The sequence below is a fragment of the Pongo abelii genome, chromosome 7, assembly GCF_028885655.2.
Source record: "Pongo abelii isolate AG06213 chromosome 7, NHGRI_mPonAbe1-v2.0_pri, whole genome shotgun sequence".
NCBI classification, from domain to species: Eukaryota; Metazoa; Chordata; class Mammalia; order Primates; family Hominidae; genus Pongo; species Pongo abelii.
The window spans coordinates 25,322,049-25,343,888 of record NC_071992.2 but is presented as its reverse complement, the minus strand read 5'-3'; the positions used below and the strand labels follow the sequence as shown (position 1 = coordinate 25,343,888).

The 21,840-nt window shown below is 45.6% G+C and overlaps 1 long non-coding RNA gene across 1 annotated transcript; it reads left to right on the top strand.

The window, feature by feature from the left end:
* The first annotated feature begins 8,242 nt into the window (after positions 1-8,242).
* On the top strand, positions 8,243-11,270 carry LOC129060926 (uncharacterized). Its single transcript, XR_008527824.2, has 3 exons — positions 8,243-8,528; positions 8,864-9,293; positions 10,175-11,270. It is a non-coding gene; the product is annotated as an uncharacterized LOC129060926 (long non-coding RNA).
* The last annotated feature ends 10,570 nt before the right edge of the window (positions 11,271-21,840 follow it).

The window sequence follows — 21,840 nt, the reverse complement described above, 5'->3', positions numbered from 1 at the left end:
AAGAAAAAAAGAAAGAAAGAAATATGCAAAAAAAAAAAAAAAAACTAAAAGAAAATTCATGCAAATGAGAGAAACCAAAGTCAGAATTAGAGGTAGATTTACCATGAAGCATGTGAAGCTTAAGCTCAGACCCCTCACATACATGATCCCTTTCAAGGTCCTATACTTAAATTTGATTTCTTAATTTTTTTTTTTTTTTTTTTTTTTTTTTTGAGACAGAGTCTTACTCTGTCACCCAGGCTGGAGCACAGTGGCATGATCTCAACTCACTGCAACCTCTGCCTCCCAAGTTCAAACAATTCTCCTGCCTCAGCCTCCCGAACAGTTTTTTTGTTTTTTTTTTTTTTGTATTTTTTTTTTTAGTAGAGATGGGGTTTCACCATGTTGGTCAGGATGGTCTTGATCTCTTGACCTCGTGATCCACCCACCTCGGCCTCCCAAAGTACTGAGATTAGAGGCATGAGCCACCACACCTGGTCTTTGATTTCTGAATTTTAAACTCTTTTTTTTTTTCTTAAAAAAAAAAAAGGCTCTCCTCTTGAAAACTGTATTAGTTTCAGGCCTATCTGCAGGTGGGGGATGGGGAGGAGAGGGGAGGGAAATAGGGAAGAGAAGCAGAGAAGAAAACAGAGCCTGTTCCAGAAGACTGAGAGTTTCTCAATACCATGGTGTTATTGGCCAGTTCTTGGGCACCTGTGCCTGGAACTTATGTTTATTGGAAACCAGACGGTGGGATCGCAATTGTATTGAACTTGATTCACAGTTCAGTACCTTGCACAGTGCCAGGTCTAGAGGAGCTGGAACAGAAGCCATCTGATAGTGATCAGTTCCCAGGAATGCCACCAGCTGCCATACTGCACACCTCAACCAATTCTTCCAGCCCTAGTGGGCCTTTACACTGTCACAGAGCCCACAAAACCCAGTGCTTGTCTAGAGAAGTTCCCCAGGCCAAAAGCTGAGTGCTTAGGGGGTAGATCAAGGAGAAACCAAGGCACTCGGGAGCCCCAAATTTGCTTCAGTTCTTTAACATTCTAGACTTAGTCTCAATTTCTTTTACTGAAAGTGTATACCCTTTAAAAAAAATCAAATAAAATAAATAAATGACAGTTATTTCAACAACATGAACGTCGTTCCGTTAAATATTCCTCCATGACATTTTTAATACTGCATAGTACTACAGTTTATGGACATGGCAAAATGTATGGAACCCATCAATATTCTTAAACATTTAGATTGGTTCCAGTTTCCGCTCATTAAAAGCGATACTGTAGCAAACATTCTTACAGCTAAACCCTGACACACGGCCCTAATTATTTCTTTGGAAAAACATTTCCCATAAGTGGACTTCATTTGTGAAAGAGTCTGAATGTTTTCTGTTTCTGAGCTATGTTGCCAAATGTACCTCCAAAAAGACTACGTCAATTCACACATACACATCAGTACATGACAGCGTCTGCTTCCTCAAACTGAAGCCAATACTAGAAGCTTATATTAAACAAAAATACATTGTCCATTGTAGAGACCGAAGATAGTCTCTCATAGCTTTAATTTTTCATCAGTAACAAGGCTGAATTGCTGTATGTTCACTGAACATTCGTATTTCTATTTTATTTTGTTATTTTTTTTGAGATGCAGTCTCACTCTGTCTTTGTTTTTGTTTTTGTTTTTGTTTTTTTTGAGATGCAGTCTTGCTCTGTCACCCAGGCCAGAGTGCAGTGTGCAGTGGCATGACCCCGGATCACTACAATCTCCACCTCCCAGGCTCAAGCGATTCTCATGCCTCAGCTTCCCTAGTAGCTGGGATTACAGGCAAGCACCACCACGCCCGGCTAATTTTTGTATTTTTAGTAGAAACGGGGTTTCACCATGTTGGTCAGGCTGGTCTCAAACTCCTGGCCTCAAGTGATCCGCCCATCTGGGCCTCCCAAAGTGCTGGGATTATAGGCAACACTTGTATTTCTTCTTGGTTGATTTACCATTTACCTGGTTTGCTCTGTCTTCTACTGAGGCATTCCTCTTTCTCTTATGATTACTAAGAGCCTCTTATCTATTATATTAACCCTTTTCCCTGTATGTTGGTAATATTAATATTTTCCTTCCTACTTTGCCAGTTGACTTCACATTTATTGTGTTTTTTACATACAGACATTTTTTAGTTAAAAATATCAATGTTTTTCATTTCAGATTCTGTCTTCAGCGTTTTTTTTTTTTTTTTTAGTACCTTTTACCCAAAGATTACATAAATGTTCACCTGTACTTTTCCTCAACATTTCCATGGTTTTATTTTTGAGATTTATTCTAGTCTAAAGGCTAAAGTGGGCCTCTACTTCTTTTTTTTAAATCCAAAAAGTTCACCATTTCATAAATAAGCCATCTTTTTTCTTAGTGATTTTAAATGAGACTTTTTTTTTTTTCTTCTGAGACAGGATTTTGCTCTGTTGCCCAGGCTGGAGTCAGCGGCGTGGTCACTGCTCACGGCAGCTTTGACCTCCCAGGTGCAAGCAATCCTCTCTTACCTTAGTCTCCCAAGTAGCTGGAACTACAGGCGCATGCCAACACACCTGGCTAATTCTTGTAATTTTTGTAGAGATGGAGTTTCGCTATGTTGCCCAAGCTGGTCTCAAACTCATGAGCTCAAGCAATCCTCCTGCCTTGGCTTCCCAAGGTGCTAAGATTACAGGCATGAGCCACCATGCCCAGCAGAGACTTTCAATTTTATACTGCATTGAATCTGTTTGTGGGCTTTCCTCTTCTGTTTTAATTGATGTATATTCTTTTGCCAGCATTATGTTAATTATTGGAATTATGGTATATATCGTTTCTGGTATTACGGAAAGTCCTCATTATTTCTTTTCTTTTCTTTTTTTTTTTTGGTTTCTACATTAGTTTGGTTGTACCTGCATGTTCATTCTTCCAGAATCATTCTAGCAATGCTACTTTTTTTCTTTACTTGTAATATTATGAGCATTTTCATATAATTAATATTTTTTCTTTTAGTCAGGGGTGGTGGTGCATACCTGTAATCCCAGCTACTCTGGATATTGAGACAGGAGGATCACTTGAGCCCAGAAGTTCAAGGCTGCAGTGAGCTATGATGGAACCACTGCACTCCACTCTGGGCAAGAGAGCAAAACCCTGTCTCTAAAAATAAAAAAATAAGTTTTTAAAAAACAAAAACAAGTTTAAAATTTTTTTCTTAAACTCAAATGTTGTCAGGCGAAACTTGACCAGAAGATGATGGTTGGAGAAAAAAGTATAAGGAAATACATACCGAACTAGGTAAAATATTAATGGACTCTTGCTCTAGCCATTTTACAAACAGCCAGACCTGAAACTCCTCCAGTGGATTCCAAAGCCCTACCACCCAAGGCACAAATTAGAACCTTCTAAGTGAAAGGCATGGATGAGAGCTAACGAAAATATGAGTAAAGGTGAAACAAAACACAGGATCTGAAATTAAGAGCAACACAAAGACACATGAAATTAAAATGCCCGAAGGAACCTAGAAGAATTATTCATAGTTTTTGTGCACTTTTACTCTTTTTTCGCTTTTGTAAACAAACACAAATTCTAAATGTTTCTAAGAAGCCACTGACATTTTTTAGTATATCCTCTAAAATAGGTCTCATTTATGGTGTACAGAACTTGTATTTCAGAGAATTACAGAATACCAGATTCTTAGAGTTCATCTCCCTCCCAGTGCAGGAATCCCCCTCCAGCAGTTCTCCTGGGGGTGGCCATACAGCCTCTGCCTGGCTACTGCCTTAGGTGACCCCTGACACTATGTCATTGAATTCTTTTTGTGTTTAAATAGCTCTAATTATTAGAAAGTTTTTGCTAGTTTAGAAAGTCAGATTCTCCCTCCCAGTATCCCACCTCCACCTGCCCCTGATTTTAGCCCTGATTGTGCCTTTAGAATCATCAGAGGCCTTCACTGATTTGAGGGTGGCTCTTATCTTCCCTGTTCGGTTTTATCTTTCACAGGCTTATTGCTCCTGATTCCTTATTTTCTTAGGACATAGTTCTAGACCTCTCAAGCCCTGGTGTCTCCTCTGGAAACCTTGCAAAATAGCCAATATTTATTTTAAAGGTGCAACTCAGAAGTTAACATCATTCTCCAGATTCCATCTGAGCTGTGAACTAAATTGAGAGAATCTCATCCCTCACTTTGCATTTTTTAAATGAATGCTTCTAAGGTTACATTCCTCTCTGAGATGAAAGACTTGGGCTTTAGCTACTATTTGGCCTTGTCAACAAAACAGCTTTCGCTTTTTTCACATAAACTAGAGACCAAATTTCATAGGTAAAAATGAACTCCTGGCCGGGTGCAGTGGCTCACGCCTGTAATCCCAACACTTTGGGAGGCCAAGGCAGGTGGATCACTGAGGTCAGGAGTTTGAAACCAGCCTGGCCAACATGGGGAAACCCCATCACTACTAACAATACAAAAAAATTAGCTGGGTGTGGTCGCAGGTGCCTGTAATCCCAAATCCCAGCTACTTCTTTTTTTTTTTTTTTTGAGATAGAGTCTGGCTCTGTTGCCCATGCTGGAGTGCAGTGATGCGATCTCAGCTCACTGCAACCTCCACCTCCGGGGCTCAAGTGAGTCTCCTGCCTCAGCCTCCAGAGTAGCTGAGATTAGAAGCGCTTGCCACCACGCCTGGCTAATTTTTGTATTTTCAGTAGAGACGAGGTTTCACCATGTTGGCCAGGCTGGTCTCGAGCTTCTGACCTCAAGTGATCCACCCACCTCGGCTTCCCAAAGTGCTGGGATTACAGGCATGAGCCACGGGTTTCAGTGGGAGAAGTCTTCAAAGCCAAGGACAGAAAAGGAAAGCCCCTTCGATGTAAAAGTGAAAAATCATAATTGTGTAATTATGAGTGCTGTGAAAGTTTCCATGCCTAGGGAAGGCGGGTGGCTGCCCATCAAGAAGAAACCCATGCATGTGTCACTCTTAGGGTGTCTTGTTCCAGCCACCAGTCTCTGCACTGGCAGACAGCATGTGATAATCGTGCCTCAGCCACTTGTCAGTCTTGCTTCCTGTTTCTCAGGATTCGTTGGGAGCTGTGACAGCTTAAACTGCTTAAATTTCTGTCTTGTGTATGCCAATGTGCATACCCAGCCATGCAAATTGGAAGTTAACACTCAAGATCCCAGTTACTCTGCGCCTAGTATCCTCAGGTCCTGGAGAGCTTTAGCCAGGGCCCTCCTGGCAGCTTCTTTCTAGTCCACAGTACAGACAGCCTAACTCCCGGGTGCTCCTCCCTACCCAACAAAGCAAATGCTGTCAGCAGCCAGGCTGGTTGTGTACCTGGGCAGGAGGCTGTGGTGAGTCCAGTGTTAGACCTAGAGGCCTGAGTAGACCACAGCAGAGGGAGCAGATTAAGAAATTGGAAATTGCAGCCTCCCTAGCTGCATCTGATCTGCCCTCTCCTGCTGCCTCCAGACTGGAAAGATCAGGAATATTAGCAAATCAGCTTTGCTTGAAATCCAGAAGGAGGCTTACTTATAGAGCTATGCATCTCAATATTGTTGTTTCTGTTGTTGTTGTTGTTACCCTCAATCCCTGGCATAGATCACAGCGAGCTGTGTTAGGAACTAAACTCTGGCTTTGGTGGGAGGGAGGAGGGGATGGAGGTGGGTGGAAGCTCATGGAGCTTCTGTTGGCAGGAGAGGAGCATGGGAGGCCTAACAGTGCCAGGATCTTCCCCAGCCACATAGAAGTTTCTTCAACAAGTTCATTGTCATTGGGCCCAGCCCCCTTCACCTTTTGGGGAGGATTTGTTTTCTATAATCTCTCTTCTAGAATGTAAAAATCATTTTGGAATTGATTGCCTATATCTCCTTACACTGCTATACTTCCTGGTAAATTCAGTCACAGAAGAAATACAAAATGGCCTGCTTTGTCTTTTGCCCACAAATAAGGCAGCAAGAAGGTGTTGGAGAGGTGCTTTCTCTCTCTTTCTTTGGTTCATCCAGCTGGAAGGAAGGTCTCCTTTTGCAAAGTGTACAGTGGAGCACAAGGCCAGGGTTATAAAAATAGATGGGTGGGGTGGGAAGGGTGTTAGCACCCTGCATCCTGCCTGGGACCCAGGCTCAGCTGGGTGGGCCTCAGCCCATGACTCTCCAATGCAAAGATGTGACTGGGGGAAGGATCTGCTCTGGGCATCTTACCTCTCTTTCCTCCCCGAACTCCAGGAAGCCCTGGGCAGGGGGCAGAGTTGAGAACCAGTCACACTCCAAGCCCCCTTCCCTTCCCAGCTCAGCCTCCTCTATGGCTTGAGAGCACTGCTGAGCAGTTACCTTACTGTTAGGTAACTTTTCGCCTGTACCTGTCTCACCTCTCAAAACTCAGCTGCATCTCTCATGGCTCACCCTGTGGCTCAAGATGAAAAACAACCGTTCTTGAATGAATGAATGCATTTATCGTGCTCACTCCGCAAGTTCCTTAGGAGAAGCTGGGCCCTTAAGGGATGTTTCCCCAAACTAACTGAAACTAGCAAAGCTTTTTCGAATGCTGCAGTAGAGTTGGGTGTGTCTTTCTACTCTACTCTGAATCTTTACACTCTGGATTGGAATATCTCTGCAAAAGGCATTCATAAACTACCCAGTGGTACAATATGCCTCCCCTCCTTTTTTTTATTTTAACATTTTAGCATGGAAAAATGTAGCCAAATACAAGAGAAGAGAGAACCTGCATATATTCACCACTCAGTTCCAACAAACTCAACTCGTGGCTGATTAGGTATCCCTAGAACTTAATTCATTCATTACTGCTCCCCACAAAAGAATTATTTTGAAGCAAACAAAACAGGTCATGTCACTTTATCCTTAAATCTACAGTGTGCGTCTCCAAAAGATAGTAACTTTAGTTTTAAATCCTCCATGCCAGGATCTTTGAGACAAAGACTCGAGGCTGCTGAGCTCCTTTGAGATGACGGTCAGCCCTCTATACAACATCATTCCACAGGAACACCAAAATCTTTCCTCCTGCCTACGCACCCCATGGTTCCACTCCTCCCCCCATTTCCCAGTACCTTGCTCTCAGGGGCACTGGCTACTTAAGAGAGGTGTAAACTCTGAAGCCAGACTGATGTAAACAGAATCTGAGCTCCACCCCTTCCTAGGTCTGTGACCTTGAGTAAGATGCTTCACCTCTCTGTGCTTCAGTGCCCTCATCTAAAAGCTAAATTAATTAATAGTGCTTACTCGTTGGGTTGCCATAGGATTAAAATACATTGAAATCATGTGAAGCAGTGGAACATCCAGACAATGGAATATTATCCGGTGCCAAAACTAAATGAGATATCGAGTCACGAAAAGGGATAAAAGAAACTGAAATGCATATAATTAGGTGAAAGAAGCCAATCTGCAAAGGCTACATACTGTATGATCCCAACTATATGACATTCCAGAAAAGGCAAAACTCTGAAGACAAACAAAAAGATCAGTGGTTGTCAGGGGTTAGGACGGAGGGAGGGATGAAGAGGTGAATCTGGGAGGATTTTTAGGGCACTGAAACTACTCTGTGTGATACGATCAGTGTGGGTACATGTCGTTATGTATTTGTCCAATCCCATTGAACATGTACGCCTAGGGTGAACTCTAATGTAAACTATGGGTGATAATGATGTGTTGATAAAGGTTCATTGATTGTAACAAATGCACCACTCTGGAGGAGACTGTTGATAGTTTGGGAGACTATGCCTGTGCAGGAGTCAGGAGTGAATAGAAACCTTATGCTTTCTGCTCAATTTTGCTGTGAACCTAAAACTGCTCTAAAAAAAAAAGTATATTTAAAATATAATTACATGAGGCACCCGGAACAGTACCTGGCACATAGGAAGCACCATGTAAGTAGTGTTTAAAATTATTATTCTTTGCTTAATATATACACCATTTCTACCAATACCACTAAGTCTCTGAATTAAGTAACAAACAATGATAACCCCTCACATGTGCACGGTATAGTGGATATTTCTCAAAGCACATTTGTGCACAGTGTCAGGGGCAGTCTGGACATAATCTATGCATGGGGCAGCCCCAGGGGATTCAGAAGCAGGACAGGAGGAATTGAAAGATTTAGCTACAATGAGCCCTGTGTATGATGGGGAAAAATGAGAGCCAAACCAAAGGTCTAACGATAGGACATTGGTTGAATAAGATATGGCACATCTGTATGTTGCTATCATAATTAAGGCAAGAGAACACTTAATGATATAAAAATTACTTTGGTAGGCCAAGGCGGGTGGATCGCCTGACGTCAGGAGTTCAAGACCAGCCTGGCCAACATGGTGAAACCCTGTCTCTACTAAAAATACAAAAATTAGCTGGGTGTGGTGGCACACACCTGTAATCCCAGCTACTCGGGGGGCTGAGGCAGGAGAATTGCTTGAATCCAGGAGACGGAGGTGGCAGTGAGCTGAGACTGTGCCAATGCACTCCAGCCTGGGCAACAGAGTGAGACCCCATCTCAAAAAAAAAATTGTTCCTACTGAGTTATGTGAAAAAGGAAAGTTACAAAAAAGTAAGTAAAGTATGAATCTACTGAGCTTTTTTTTCCTTTTGGTATATTATGCTTGTTAAAGAGACCAGAAAGATATGTATCAGAATAATATTCATATTTATTATTTCTCAGTGGAGCAATAAGGAGTCATTTTTCCTTTCTTTTTTGTGTCTGAATTTTCTATGTAATAACACATAATAAACATGTATTATTACTTTTAAAACAAGGAAAGCTTATTGTTTAAAAATGGAACACATAATTGTATATGCGATGTGATTCAGTTACATAAAAGATACATAAAACAGGAAAATGTTCATGGGAGAAATGTGAGTGATGTTTTTCTTTATGTTTTTCAGGTTTTTACAAATGTGCTGCTCTGAGAGCCATAAGTTGTTTTTATGAAGATGGTTCAGATAGGGAAACTGAGAAATGGCAGGTTGGCAGGAAGGCTTTCTGGCTCCAAACACACATCTCTGCCTGCCCTGCCCTGTAAGAACCTGAGCAGATGCGGTCGATCATCCCCAGAGATGCCCTGCCTCCAGGTTCATTGCTGACTGTGGTTTAAGGCTCAAGGCAGTGACCAGCACGTAACAACACAATCTGCCTCTGCAGACTGCCAGGCAGCTGCATCTCCCAGCTCCAGAGGCCAGCTGTTAGGGAGGAGCCCCAGAGGCAGACGTGTTCTTAAGTGATAGCAGCCCACCCAGGCCCAATCTCTTGGGCCTCCCTGATCTACTTCCCTGACAAGGGTGTCTGGAACAAAATAAAACAGAAACAAAAACAGAGGTGAGTGAGGAAAGCAAAGGGAAATGAGAATGAGAGAAAAGTATTTTCTAGATAAAGCAGTTGGATTTGATGGGTGAGCCAGGAGATCAGCAGCAGGGAGGGTGGGTGGTCCAATGGGCAGAGTTATGGCTAGGAAGTCAAGAGTCAACAGCCCCTGTTTCACCCATGGTCCATGACTGTAGGATCCAAGGCATGATCCCTTCCCAGAGCAGTGCACCTTTAAGAGAGGGAAATGTGATCAAAAGGGTAAGAAGGGTCCCTTGCTCCTGGAGGGGAACTGCTGGCCCGTCTCCGTGATAGCCACTGGAGGGAGGCCTTGGTTAGGCCTTCCCACTGACACCCACTGGGACGCGATGGCAAAGCAGTTGGTGCTCTTGTCAAATTGCTGCTTCCAGATCTTCAGGTAAGGAAATAGGCCCCGTTTTCAGGGCCACAGAGCAAGGCTTCAGGCCAGATCATCAGCCCCCATCCTGTCTCTGTGTATGGGAACAGAGCCAGGCTTGGACTTGGGTGTGGTTGGCTGTGAGTAGCTTGATGGCCCATGACTGGCCCTTCTACAGACCCACATAGCACCGGACAGTCACAGAACTGTGTCCACTGAGCTCGGAGCAAAATGGACTTTGGGGATCTTTGTTTTTCCTAGGTGGAATAGAACCAAAAAAGTATCAGTGGTTTATTGCCATGGAAATTTTACATACAACCCTGGCAGCTCTAAACATTTCCCAAGTCGGTTTGAAGGTAGTTTCTTACCCTTTGGACTTGGGAAGTCTCTAGCAGTGATTTCAAGGCGAGAATATGGAATGAGAGCAACACTGAAAATTTGGAGAGTAGGAAAGAATAATTCACTCCTATTCCCTATCTTACTGACTTTTCTTTTGTAGGTTGCTATTAAAATCCCACCAAACCCTGCCACTGGAGTCCGTTGGGCTTTGTGGATTGATTCAGATTTAAGGTGCGCCCCTCTGGGCCTAGCACTGGAGGTGGAAACAACAGAAGAATAAAACTTGGTCTTGGGGTCCCCAAATTCAGAGGGAGTGACTGGAACAGGTAAGGTGACAGATTCTAAACCAAATTATGTGATACAGATCATGAATGGTATGCTTATTCCAAATTAGCACCAACCCCAAACAAAACAGATAAACTGAGTCCTAAAATGCACCCCGTCTGTTCACACTGGCCTAGGCTAATAATAAATGTTCCACAGGAGTGGTCTTCGGTCTAAGAAAACAGGAACCATAGAGTGGCCACCCCATACCATGCCTGGGCATTCTGGGAGTACATTAATGTCAACCTATACACGCTAGCACCTGGGCCTTTTAAAAATATATCTGGCAGTATTTACATATGTCTTGGACAGTGGATAATACAGAGGAGAGAAGATATTTACTGGGACCCAAGATTAACTTCAGTGGCATCGAAGCTGCTTCTAGCAGGGTACGACTGCAGGCTGCAGATTAACCCAAGGATCCACCCCTAATTTGCAGAGTGTATTCTCTTAATTGACCTAAGGTTTCTTTCTCACCTTTTCTACTCCCCCATTACTGATGTCTGCAAATGTTCTTCCAATTCCAAGTCAGTGTTACTCAACTAAAACTCATAATTTATATTCTATGTTTTATATTTACATTTGTATTCTGTGTATGTTGTCATTCCAGAGGTATAGCAGCTGATACTTCTTTTAGTTTGTTTGTTTTTGTTTTTTGAGACAGGGTCTCACTCTGTCACCTATGTTAGAGTGAGTGGCGCAATCATGGCTCACTGCAACCTCCACCTCCCGAGCTCAAGTGATCCTCCCACCTCAGCCTCCCAAGTAGCTGAGACTATACATGCATGTCACCATACCTGACTAATTTTTTAAAAATTTGTTATAGAGACAGAGTCTCACTCTGTTGCCCAGGCTGGTCTTGAACTCCTTGACTCAATTGATCCTCCTGTCTCATCCTCCCAAAGTTCTAGGATTATAGGGGTGAGCCACCACGCCCGGCCAAGATACTTCTTTAAGTCCCAGCATGGTGCCTCAGCAAAGCTCGGCGGTCCTGTCATCAGCAAAAGAAGGGTAAACACCATTCTCAGGATCTACTGATTGTGCTTTACCATTTAGCCAACTATTAAATGAAGTCCGGTGAAAACTTTCATAGGCATATTGGAAAGCACGTGGGTCAATACCTAGTGATAGCCATGACTTGCACCTTAGCCTGTGTCAATTAGATTTTTGGAATACATTGTTCAAACCCATGTTCATGGGCACAAAGTTTACAATCAAAACAGTCATTATTATAAATAGTAATTTGTGTAGTCAGTGGTAATTTCAACAAAATAATATGTATAATAAACATCGTTTTCAAGAACAAAAATTACCCAAAGAGCACAAATACATTCAAGAAATCTTTTGAGGCTGAAACCCACATGCTAACTGTTTTTGAGAGAATAATGAGAAAAACTTTCTTTCCATCTACACACCAGGTCCCATAGCTAATAGTTGATACGTTTGCCTTGTTACAAAACTTAGAATAAGTGATATATATATAATGCATATGAAGTTGATAAATTATATTATGTGCCCAAAAGATATATATATTTCTACGTATACCTCTCTACTCAAGACAGAAATATATGACTGAATAATTCTTCAACAGAATGGAATTGACCACAAAGGTGATACCAATTAATTTATGAATTTTTTCCACTTTGCTAAGAATATTAGTGCTTGTCGCATGTATTAAAGTATATTTCCTTCACTGATGCATTGAATATTAGTAGACGTTTGGTATAGAGATTTTAAATTTCTTACTTTCAAATACTGTACATGAACAAAACTTTCATATCTCCAATAAAAAGTAGGCTTGCAGGCCGGGCAAGGTGGCTCGCGCCTGTAATCCCAGAATTTTGGTAGGCCGAGGCAAGTGGATCACCTGAGGTCACTAGTTCAAGACCAGCCTGGCCAACATGGTGAAACCCCATCTCTACTAAAAATACAAAAAATTAGCTGGGCGTTGGCGCATGCCTGTAGGCCCAGCCATTCGGAAGGTTGAGGCAGGAGAATTGCTTGAACCCAGGAGGCGGAGGTTGCAGCGAGCCAAGATCACACCACTGCACTCCAAATCCAGCCTGGGTGGCAGGGGGAGACTCTGTCTTAACAAACAAACAAAAATTAGGCTTGCAAAGCCTGACGTAGTATAGCTTTGGCTTTAATGAGTAACAAGATACATTTTAATTCAAATACCCAAGAGCCAGCCTAAGAACAATCATGGCTTCTGCTTACAGTGAATTACTGGACGTTATTTACATACAAAAGGATACATTTAAGCACTTTAAATAGTTTAATCCCCTGGGTAGGTAAATAGTACTTATATTGGTTTCTTATGGCTACCCTAACAAATTAGCACAAATTGGGGGCTTAAAATAACAAACTGATTCTCTTACTGGAGTTCTGGAGGCCAGAAGTCAGAAATCAGTTTCACTGAGCAGAAATCAACCACCCAGATGATTGCTTCCTGGGACTCCAGGGGAGAGTGTTTTCTTTTTCTCCTAGTTCCCGGAGGCACCTGGACTCCAGCCATGACTGCCATCACTGCAACCTCTTGCTTTCATTCTCACACCTCTTACTTCCTCCTTCACCTTCTTGCCTCCCTCTTATAAAGACCCTTGTGATTACCTTTAGAACCTACCCAAATAATCCAGGATAGTCCCCCATCTCAAGATTTTTAATTTAGTCACACCTGCAAGTCCTTATTGCCATATAAAGTAACAGACACAGGTTCCAGGGATTAGCATGAGACCATCTTTGGAGGGAGGCATTATTCAGCCTGCCCCAGTGCTCATCTGATCTTATTTGCAGTGCGCACTGACAAAGGCCTTCTTTTAGAGATAGCACAAAGATAAACTTCAGAATGGGGAGCCCTGATCGTGAAAAAGGTGCTGGATGAACGGTGAGGAAGCTGGAGTTCGAGTCCCGCTCTTCCACAGCTGCAGGGTGTAGTGGTTAAGAATACATGGACCTGTTTTGAAATCCCAGATCTGACTTATTAACTGAGTGACCTTGGGCAAGTTGCTTTACTCATCTGCGGAGTAATAAAACCTCCCGGGCGGGGCAGTCCCTGAGATTATAAATGGGTTACTCTATGCAAAATACCTGGCACAGTAAGTGTTTTAAGAAATGACTGCCCTTCCCACCCCCGATCTCAAGTATGAAGTCATGCTTGTCAGCTTTTTTTTGACTTTATAAAAGCTGAGAGCATCTCACACATATAAATTTATGCTGTTATAAGAGACAAGGTGCATGTAGCCCGCCCTCCTATTGTTTCTGTCCTAAGCTGGGAGGAGAACAGGGTTTTAGGTATAGAAAGCCCTGGGTCTACCAGATCTTTAGCTGGTGTGGAGAGTGAAAGTTCATGTAGAGAATGACTTTGGGTATAAAGTGATCAAAGAGGGAAAACAAGATGAAAGAAAAGAGTTAATATGGGATCATGGGACTTAGGAAGATAGGAAGGGTCATTTGAGTTCACCTCTATCACCTGGGTATCATACTGTGTCCGGAATTGGTTCCTGCCAGTGGGTTCATGGTCTCACTGACTTCAAGAATGGAGCCGTGGACCTTCACGGTGAGTGTTACAGCTCTTAATGATGGCACGGACCCAAAGAGTGAGCATTAGCAAGGTTTATTGTGAAGAGTGAAAGAACAAAGTTTCCACAGCATGGAAGGGGCCCGAGTGGGTTGCCACTGCTGGCTGGGGGGGTGGCCAACTTTTATTCTCTTATTTGTCCCCTCCCATGTTCCGTTTCTGTCCTATCAGAATGCCCTTTTCTCAATCCTCCCCGAGAGTGGCTGCTTTTAGAATCCTTCTGACTGGTGCATTTTACAATCCTTTTGCTAGCTACAGAGCACTGATTGGTGTGTTTTCCAGAGCGCTGATTGGTGCATTTTACAATCCTCTTGCTAGCTACAGAGCGCTGATTGGTGCATTTTACAATCCTCTTGTAAGAAAGTTCTCCAAGTCCCCACTCGACCTAGGAAATCCAGCTGGCTTCACCTCTCAATCCCGTACTATATGGATGTCTGTTCCTCAAGTGATAGAGAATGTCTTCACCCATAGAATTTAGGTAAAGATTTTTATCATGAACAGACCTTTTTTGGTGGAAAAAAACATCATGAATTTCAATGTCCCTATCTGTGAAATGGACATTATGAAGCATATCCCATCTTGCTCCAATTACATACAAGTCGAGGAAATGTTTGTGAAGTGTTGTGGAAGTGGTTTTATGCTGTGCACATTTAAGCCGGCACCATAACCAATTATTGTTATGAAACATGGCAAGGAGTGGCAGTGACATTCATCCAACTTTAAAACACACTCATCCTGGATCAGCAGGCCTGTGTCAGCCTGGAAGAAACAGGCAATACAGCTAAGAACAGGACTTTGCAACAACAGAATGCAAAAAACCACTCTAGATCTCCTCTCTGTGTAGCCAATACAAATGCCTCCTTCTTTAGGACACACTGCGAGCTGTGTGTGCATCTGCATCCAGTTGCCTTGAAGGAAAAACAGCCGGACAGATGAAGCCCATCCTCGAACCCCCCAACCTCTCGGTGTCTCGTTTCAGTCACTCTTCCAAACCTGAACACTGTTTCCTGTTTCTAAGGAAAATGACTTAGAAATGGCTCATGGGAGCCTGGTTGCTCCCAGGGTACCCTGCAGCACCCTGGCAGTGAAAGGATCAGAATCAACCAATTTGCTTCTCCTTGAGTGCCCAAGAACCAAGGGAAATCCACACCAGGATGACGCCCTCAGGGCTTTGTCAGGCACAAAAGCATTGAGAAGTCAGTGAGTCTCTTCCACAACTCACAGGGCTCCCAGGGCTCACAGGGCTTGCTCTTGGGTGTGGAGTCCTATTCTTAGCAACACAACGATTTTCTCCTATGGGTCAAATCTCGGTTTGGTTTTCTTTTCTGGCTTTGCTCCAGTTACTTTCTGGGACAGTCTTAATCCCAGGGCCTCAGTTTCTCCACTTTCCCGTTAAGAGGGGTATGCTCCCTTGATCACAGGCAAGTATGATTTGTATACGTACAATCTTCTAGGACAACCCCCTCATTTTGCAGACAGGGAAACTGAGAGCTAGAGAAGGGCAGTGGCTTGGCAGCATTCACACAGGGGATGTGTGTGAAGCTAAGTCTCTGACTCCAGCTTTGTAGCCATCAAATGCAAATCGAATCATCTCAGCACCGTCTGGCTTCTTCCCTCACTGCTCTATGGGTGTTTGTCTTGTCTCCTCAGCCAGCTCCTCAGCTCCTCTTGGGCAGAGGCCATGGCTTGGCCTTCTTTCATGTCCCCTCAAGTGCCCAGGCCCATGGTGGTATTCTGTGGTCACTTGCTGATTGGGAGGGCTGACTGATGGAATGAAGAACTGGTGGATTTGAGTTGGGAAGATGCCACAGTGATCCAGACCTTGAAGCAGGCCCACATGGGCAGGTGTGGGTTGGGGCTCTGGCCAGCCACTTACCAGCTGGGTGGCCTTGGACAAGTTTCTCAATTTCTCCAAGGCTCAATTTCCCCTACTATAAAATGGGCATGACATACCCAATCCACGTGGTTTGACAATGTAATAAAATACTGCATGCCTGACGTGCCTCATCAATATTAAATTTTGTTGTAGTTATTTTTGTAATGGGGGGGTAGGCTTACTGGGCACCAAGATGGGGCAGGAAAAGAAACAATGAAAACATAGTAGAAAGACATGGTAAAGCACCGGGACACCACGCTGGCCACCACCCCTGAGACTGGAGAGCACCATGGGACTGCTGTAGGTCCTGGTGGTTCTGAAGGAGAAGGTGAGGCAGACAGAGGAGGAAGAAAGCAATGCAGAAAGCCTTAAGCTCCTTCACCTGTAATTAGTCTGTGAACTCCACCCTGGCACCAAGGTGAAATGGGCGGGGCCACTACTCCCATTTCCTCCCACACCCTCCTACCACGCAGATTACCCCTTCAGGCAACTCCAAGGCAATAGTGTTTGCCTTGACCTGGCTTTGCTGCATACCTCTACATGTGACTTCCAGACCACAGACCCCTCCCAGCAATTGATGCTACCCTGGAAGCTGGCTCCTCCAGGACACCCAAATCATAACTCGCTACCACCTCACCAAGATTCAGCTGGGCCAAGGAGATAAGAAGGCCCATGCGAGCCACTGGTGTGGGGCAGGCCACTCTGCTGGGTGGACTGGGTGGGCCACCAAGCTGAAGAGATGTTGACAAGCTATGGGGGCAGAATTCTCCTCTCACCCCTGGAAAAAAAATAATGGCAGAGGGATAAAACGGTTGCAAGGTACTTTTAAGAAATCCCCTCCCAGGGGTCAACAACCAAGGTGCTAATGCCTAGGTGAGCTCAGAAAACAGCTTCTGGCCACGTGGCCCTGGCTGACAGGTGAGGTTTGGCAGGCGTTTCTTCCAACTCCTGAAGCAGGCCCCCTTCCAGGTGTTAATCCTATGCCTTCTACCTGCACTCAGTGAACCTCTGCTTATCCCTGATAATAAGCAGTGAGATAATGATCACACTGGAGGCATCTGACATTTTAATGGAGGCAGAATAAAGAGGAAACCAGTAGGAATGAGGAAATTGGCTTTGGGATCCAGAAGGCTTGGTTTTGGGTTCCAGGGATCACTTTTCCCTGGACTTTGCACATGAGACTCTGCAGTAAGGGGGCAGATAATACAATTCATTTCAATAATTTAACACCAAAATGTTCTTCTCTAAGAAATGTGCAGGGCAGCTGGGCCCAGGGGCTCACGCCTGTAATCCCAGCACTTTGGGAGGCTGAGGCAGGTGGGTCACCTGAGGTCAGGAGTTCAAGACCATCCTGACCAACATGGTAAAACTCCGTCGCTACTAAAAAAAAAAAAAAAAAAAAAAATACTAAAATTAGCCAGGGGCAGTGGTGGATGCTTGTAATCCCAGCTACTCGGGAGGCTGAGGCAGGAGAATTGCTTGAACCCAGGTGGTGAAGGTTGCAGTGAGCAGAGATTGCACCAGTACACTCCAGCCTGGGCAACAGAGCAAGACTCCGTCGAAAGAAAGCAAATAAAGAAAGAAAGAAAGGAAGAAAGAAAGAAAGGAAAGGAAGGGAGGGAAGGGAGGGAAGGGAAGAAAGGGAAGGAAGGGAAAGAAGGGAGAAAGGGAGAAAGAGAGGCAGGGAGGGAGGGAAGGAGGGAGGAAGGAAGGAAGGTGGGTCCAGGGCATGTTCTAGGCCTTGCTTCTTCCATTCTCAGACCTCTCCTGGGAGTTTCAGGGAATTCACTTTGGCCAGTTGACTTTGATTGAGTACGTCCTATGTCCCTAGCAGTGCGCCTGGTATTAGGGACATGACCCGGAATACAATCCATTCCCCACCCTTAAGAAGCTTTCAATCTAGTGGGAGAGAAAATAATCATACCTATTTTACAGATGAAGAAACTGAAACTTTAAGATTCTGATATCATTAAAATATTCATGTTTTTTCTTTCATTCATTTATTTAGAAAATTTTTATTGAGTCCACGTGACGTGCCAGGCACTCCTTGAGGTGCCGCAGGCTGATACAGGGAAAAGTCGGGCACCTTCTGCCCACGAGACACCTATACAGACAACAACAAATATGTATTTTGTGCACAGAAGCTTTATGACTTTTGTCCAAGTCACTTCAATTTCATCCTTTAAATGCCATTCAGTGGATAATGGGAAGCTGTAATTGAAGTGTGTATATGAAATACAGAGGTGTACACACATACACACACACACGCTACCGAAACTGCTGCCCCAGATCTCAGGGAGGTACGGGAAGAAGGGTACCTGGAGAATGATGGCTGGAGAATGATATAAGAAAGTCATGTCCAAGCCGGGCACAGTGGCTCATGCTGGTAATCCCAGCACTTTGAGAGGCCGAGGCAGGCAGATCACTTGAGGTCAGGGGTTTGAGACCAGCCTGGCCAACATGGCGAAACCCCATCTCTACTAAAACTAAAAAATTAGGCCCAGCGCAGTGACTCATGCCTATAACCCTAGCACATTGGGAGGCCGAGGCGGGCTGATCACGAGGTTAAGAGATCGAGACCATCCTGGACAACATGGTGAAACCCCGTCTCTACTAAAAATACAAAACTTAGCTGGGTGTGGTGGTGCATGCCTGTAGTCCCAGCTACTCGGGAGGCTGAGGCAGGAGAATCACTTGAGCCCAGGAGGCAGAGGTTGCAGTGAGCCAAGATCGCACCACTGCACTCCAGCCTGGCGACAGAGCAAGACTCCATTTCAAAAAAAAAAAAAACAGTCCAGGCGCAGTGGATCACGCCTGTAATCCCAACACTTTGGGAGGCCGAGGCGGGCGGATCATCTGAGGTCAGGAGTTCGAGACCAGCCTGACCAACATGGAGAAACCCCATCTCTACTAAAAATACAAAATTAGCTGGGCATGGTGGTGCATGCCTGTAATTCCAGCTACTCAGGAAGGCTGAGGCAGAAGAATTGCTTGAACCCGGGAGGTGGAGGTTGTGGTGAGCCGAGATCGCACCACTGCACTCTAGCCTGGGCAACAAGAGCAAAACTCAGTCTCAAAAAAAACAAAAAAACAAAAACAAACAAAAATTAGCCAGGCATGGTGACGCATGCCAGTAATCCCAGCTACTCAGCAGGCTGAGGCAGGAGAATTGCTTGAACCCGGGAGGCAGAGGTTGCAATGAGCTGAGATCGAGATCGCACCACTGCATTCCAGCCTGGGGAAAAAAAAAAAAAAAAAGTCATGTCCACCTTAAATAATGGGCTGGTTCCTGCAGAAGGAGAAGACAGCATTACAGGCTAGAGTTCAAGTGGAGGGTTAAGACATCAAGACAGGGTTAAGAGCAAGGACTTGGAGCTAGTCAGTCAGATCTGCCAGTAACTGTCAATGTAATCTGGAGGAAATCAGTTTATCTCTAAATCTCAGCTTTCTCCTCCGTAAAATGAGGAGAACTGTGCATGTCTCATGAGGTGTGTACACACTGAACATTGTGAGATTCTCGGAAATGCTCTGCGTAACATGATTGGCCTGTCATAAGAACTTGGGAAGCTATATTATCACCCATCACCATCATCACTACCAAAAAAACTGCTGACGGAAGCATTCACAGGAAAGGAATAGGAGAAGGTGGTAATGAACCTGACAGGGGACTTTTGTGGCTGGGGCAGGCTGGGCAAGAAAGTGCTGAGAGAAGGCCACTCCCTATCTCCCTGAAGATCTCCAGCAACCCTAGGAGAGACCCACATCCTGAGCTGAGCTTTCAGGGGCCCAGGCTGCATCTGGCTGGTGGGAATTTGTTTTACGTGACAACTCGGGACGGGGGAGCCTCTACTCTGGGGGTAGGGCCTTGAGGCCCTTGAATAAGGACAGCAGTTTATCAGTCCTGTCCCCACCCAACCCCAGGAAGAGAGAAACTCAACTCATCAATCTCCCTTTCATAGAGCAGCTATTTTTTTATTTTAAAATAATTGCGGCATCTCCGCTGCCACTGCGAGTGCTGCACCCGCGCCCTCTGCCGTCGCCACTGCGGCTGCCACCTGGGGTCTCCAGGCTGAGGAGTGTGTTGGCCGCTGCCCAGCAGCACTGCAGAGCGGGAAGCAGGAGCCATGGAGCCGGCTGGAGGGCAGGCGGACGGGCAGATTAGCCTAACAGGGCAGACCAGAGACAGCGCTCACTGTCTACCTCTGGGGAATCATTGTACCACGTTCTTGGGCTGGACAAGAATGCAACCTCAGATGACATTAAGAAGTCCTATCAGAAACTTGCCTTGAAATATCACTTTGACAAGAACCCTGACAACCCAGAGGCCGCAGACAAGTTTAAGGAGATCAACAAGGCCCACGCCATCCTGACGGACACCACAAAAAGGAACATCTACGACAACTACGGCTCGCTGGGGCTCTACATGGCCGAACAGTTTGGGGAAGAGAACATGAACACCTACCTCGTGCTGTCCAGCGGGTGGGCCAAGGCCCTGTTTGTCTTCTGCAGCCTCCTCACCTGCTGCTACTGCTGCTGCTGTCTGTGGTGCTGCTTCAACCACTGCTGTGCTGCGGGAAGTGTAAGCTCAAGGCCCCTGAGGGCGAGGAGACAGAGTTCTACGTGTCCCCCGAGGCTGCAGTCTGACGAGAGGGAGGCTACAGACACACCAATCATCATACAGCCAATGATGCATCCAGGGGCCGTGTCCTCCTGGCGTCACCGGCATCACTGTCATTCCTTGGTGTCTGTGCTGGGCACAGTTGGCTTGCGGTCTGTGGTTTCCCGGGCCTTGTGGCTGGGTTTCTCCCGTGGGGGAATTTGGTGTGGAAAGCATAGGAGGCCCCTTCCAAGGTTGACACCGCGTCCTCCGCACAGTGTGTCTATCCTGGGTCTCCTTGTCACGTGGACTCTGCAGCTCCGGTCCTTGGAGGTGTGTCCTTCGCCCGCGTTGGGGTTGTTTGTCTGTCTTCCTGCACTTTTCCTGGCTGTGAGCTGGATTGATGGGGGCCAGTCTCCTCCTCCCCTGTCCTGGGGTCATTCTCCACATTCCTTCCAGCCCACCTTTCCTTTCCGTAGCCCTCTTTGGACTTTTACAACCACAGATGGTAGCACCAGCCCGATAAGCCACAGTCAGAGGACAGCAGATCATCCATGTGTGAGCACCCAGCCGCTGGGAACGGGGGCTCTTCCAAGACCCCTCCTCCCGTGTTTCCCAGAGCTCCCATCTGCCCCACTTGCCTTTGCCCTGTCATCGATGATTCAGGCAGAGCCAGATTCGTTACGTCCCTGGAGGAAGGACTGACTGGACCAGAGGGACCCCTCTGGCTCAGGAGGGTTGGGTCCCTGGGAGGCCAGCAGCCAGACCACGGAATCCACGTGTGGACCATTGGAAGTCAGTCTTTTGTCTGTCCTAGACCTTGTTGGTGGTGCCCTGGGTAGAGGAGTAGGGGAAACGGGTCTGATGTGCCTGTGCTGGCCAAGGGCTCAGAGCTGCCCCCACTCTGTGACTCACGGGATATGCTGGGCCTGCCTTTGGCCCCATGCTGCAGACTCCAGTGGGCCTGGTTTCTGCAGAACGTCCATGGTGGCCGCTGCAGAGCTGCAGGGTTCTCAGTAGAGATGAAGCTGAGGAAGAGGCTGTGTGTGGTGGCTCTGGCTCGGACCAACCAAATGAGCCTCCTGAGGCCCCTTTTCCCAGCCTGCCTGCTGACTCGTGGCCCCAGCTCACTCGTTGCCCCCAGCAGCCCACCCAAGGCTGTGCAGAGGGGTAGGTTGAGGTTGACCAGGAAGTTGCCAGAAGGGACATGGATGTGAGGACAAATCTGGACATGCTTAGGAGCGGGGTGCTGGTTGAGGGCCCCCAGCTGACCCCTACTGCAGATTCCCATGTAGGTGACGAGCTGACTGCCAGCACCAGGTCCTGGGGCAGTTTTGTTTGTACCACTTTTCTTTGTTTTTCTCCCTGAAATCATCATGAAGACCTTTGATGAGAGGAGAGCTACGCACTGTGATATTAAATTAGAAATAATTTGTCAAAATCAGACCTCTC